General features: G+C 36.2%; 1 long non-coding RNA gene across 1 annotated transcript; it reads left to right on the forward strand.

The window, feature by feature from the left end:
• The first annotated feature begins 1469 nt into the window (after positions 1–1469).
• LOC131251954 (uncharacterized) lies at positions 1470–2153 on the forward strand. Its single transcript, XR_009174062.1, has 2 exons — positions 1470–1736; positions 1814–2153. It is a non-coding gene; the product is annotated as an uncharacterized LOC131251954 (long non-coding RNA).
• Positions 2154–3462: the final 1309 nt, after the last annotated feature.

The following is a 3462-nucleotide window of genomic DNA, read 5'->3' on the forward strand; positions in this document are numbered from 1 at the left end:
AATCAAGTGGGCCACACCACTGGGAAAAGTGGTGGTGGGGACGTCCACAATAGACACCTTCCTGGGGACCAACGCATTGTTTCTATACCATCCAACCCGTTCATAAGCTGAGAACCATGAATCTAAACCTATAAAATTCATCTTGATGAAAAAAAAACAGGTTTTTCAAGACACGTGAATCAAGAAGTTTTTATGGTAAGTGTAAATCGTTGGGTTAGAATGGCCCATATTTTATTATAAAGATCTGTTTTTTCTTATATACGGTGAAAATTAGGTTAATAAACTGATGGAGGGAGTAGATTTCATAAAAATATCATTTTTCGCTAACTAAGGTTGGATGTTTCACGCGTTATTTTACAACAGGTGTTGTTAGAGAAATCTTTCCCGTGCTTCAAGGCGGGAAGTGGAAGGGATGACGAATGCGATACTTTCAAATTATAGTGGAGCCGCGTTTACGTAACTCGCGCTAGGCAGCTGCGAGAGTTACTTTCGCAAACTGGTAGCCAATATTTTGGAAATTTCTCAGATCCAAACCATTCATCCGGTACTTTACCTAATTTTAACCATTGAAACAAAAAATTTGTGATAAATAAAAACTCAAGTAGGACACACAGAAGGAAACAGTCAAGATAGAATGCTCATCAATAGTTTTTTTTAAGGACCCTAAATGGTGTTTATACGCTATACAATCTATTCATCTGAATTTCCTCATCGTTATTAAATAATTTCCCTAAAATTATATTTTTCTAAAACTCAGTTGGGCCACAAGTTGAATTTATAAGTTTTATGTATAAATTTATTTGGGGTGACCGACATGACTGTTTGATCATTTAGATTTTCTGTATCAATGTATAAAAATATTTTTAAAACGTGATGAACGGTGTGGATTCCATTAAAGTTAATTCGTCTCTTTAAGGCTAGTGAAAGTAACCCAAGTGGTACCTAGTGCGAGGTATCCATTCATTTTTGAATTATTGTGTGGAGAATCTACAGCTTCGCACTCCACCACACGCTTTCTCGGAGCCTAATCTCTTTATGCTCCTCACACTAATGTAGTCTTTTCTACTCCTTTTTTGTGGTGGTATCCTACTCGGCTCTGCGTCATTATCCGACAGAGGATATGTATATAATATTCGGGTTTTCGTTTCTTAGAAGTGGGGCCCACAGTTCACTTATCCGTGCCGTTCGTTGGTTGGGGTGCACCATGTATGGCCCATGTCTTCAAAATCACATCGACAGTGGTAATACTAATATTTTGATTCGTGGCATATGAATGAACGGTTAAGATGATAAATGAATCAAGCGTGCTCCAGATTCAACTGAATGGAGTGATGGATATGCATCCAACGGCCACTCCAAAGCCCGAGTATATGATACTCATCCTCCGGTTCTTCGTGTGTATGAATCGGGCCAATATTTCATTGATCCTGACCGTAGATATGAGAGATTATTAAGTAAAGAGATAGATATGGGAGACGATTAAGAAAAGAGATACAACAACGGTCCACATTCAACTGAAATGCGCCATAGTTATCATGGACAGGTTATTCCATTAATCTACCAGTTTTTTTTTTTGGGGGCCAAGGTCCATAAGTGGTCCATCAAACCAACGTTCTGGATCAGTGATCCATGGGCCCCACTTGTTAAAAAAAAGAAGAAAACCTATGGTCAAGGATCATTATATAGTCCTCTCATCGACAAGTCCATTTAAAAATCCACATCTCCTGCAACTTCCTGTAAGATAAGTGTACTCTCTCTTCCTCGTACAATAACAACTTGGTTTGTCTGATTTTCTTCTTTCTTGTCTTTGTAGGAGAAGAAATCTCATCTGAGGATCATAGATAGATGGCATCCAACGATTCAAACGTAGTGTCCCCGAAAAGCAATGGTGGAGAAATGATATCAGTCAGTGTTTCATCACCGAAAAGGGAGGGATTAGTGGGCCAGTGCCTGTGCTCTCCTACCACTCATCAAGGTTCGTTCAGGTGCCGATTCCACCGATCTCAATCGTCGACTTGGATGAGACGGTCCAAATCTATGCCTGCCGATAAGGATGTGGGCCCCACACAAACATGATCACCACATGGATGTGTGTGTCCCATCTCTATGAAAAAGAGAGAGAGTATGGTTTTTCTAGTTTGTGTCATGGAAGGGATAGAAGGTATGTTTTTTTCATCTTTCAACTAAGAAATTAGATTTTGTGATGTATTTCAGACCTAAGGTATACAAAAACAAGTGGTTTCCTATGTTGGAATATCTTCTATTATCACCTTTGTAATAGAATCTTAATTTTCTTATTATTTAGAAAAGTTGAATAAAATCTAGCCGTTGATTAGTAGTTTATGAAATATAAATGGACCACCGTTATGTGATCAAGAATACTTTCTGAGCTCTATCATGCAAAAGTTGCCCCCTATCCAACAGTTCTATACATCCAATCATTGTCCTTCAACATGGATGGCCAAGATTGGCTTATAACAAAATAGGTCTATTGAAATTTTTTAGGTTAGGGACGGTCATGATTGCTTATGGTTCCAACCTTCACTTTTATAAAAACATCCTAATCATTCCATCCATGGTTGTGACAAAAGCATGTGGCTATAAAAGGAATGTAACAGATGGGATTGATTCAATCATCATATCAATGTGATTTTTGCATGGTAGCTAATAATATGTGATGGACCTAACGGACAATCAAGATCGATCTCAAAGTGGCTTGATAAAAGATATGAGTAGATCTAAAAGAGTGGGATCTTGGGGTATTCTTAAAAAAAATCTCTACCGTTGAATATCTAAACTCTTTGATCATACAAAAGTTAATTTATTCATTTAAAAACCAAAGATATAAATTATCAAAGGGTTGAAATAATTGAATTATTAGGTGAGGCTCTTTCTGATGGGAGATTCTTAAAAAACTTAATAATTGAATATATCAACTTGATTATATAGAGGTTATGATAACTATTTATTTTTAAAGAGCTAAATTATTAAATGGTTGAAATAATTTAATTAAGAATTTATGAATGAATATTCAACCATTTGATTATTCAAGGTTATGATAATCATTCACTTTCAAAGCAAAAGAGCCAACTAATCAGAAATCATTGAATTGAGAGAGCTTTTTTTCCACCTCAAAAAAGTGAGACTTTGTGGCATAATCAAATTGGATGATTGAGAGATGATTCAGATTCAAAGGCTTAAAGTTGCAGTGTATGATGTTGCAACACGTGTTACAAGATGGGATGTATTCAAGCAAACCTCTTGTTAGAGTACCTGCACAAGTATTGCATTAAAATACAATCAGGACAATATTAGTTAGATTTAAGGGTCTTTTGGTTGATCCAAACCATTCAATAGATGAATCTCACCGTAGATAAAGGATATTGAATTATTAAACTATTATGAAAAAAATTGTTGAATATGGATCATTTCCTTAATTATTGCTTCGTGGCCATTGATCCT

This window comes from Magnolia sinica, chromosome 7 (genome assembly GCF_029962835.1).
Source record: "Magnolia sinica isolate HGM2019 chromosome 7, MsV1, whole genome shotgun sequence".
Classification (NCBI taxonomy): Eukaryota; Viridiplantae; Streptophyta; class Magnoliopsida; order Magnoliales; family Magnoliaceae; genus Magnolia; species Magnolia sinica.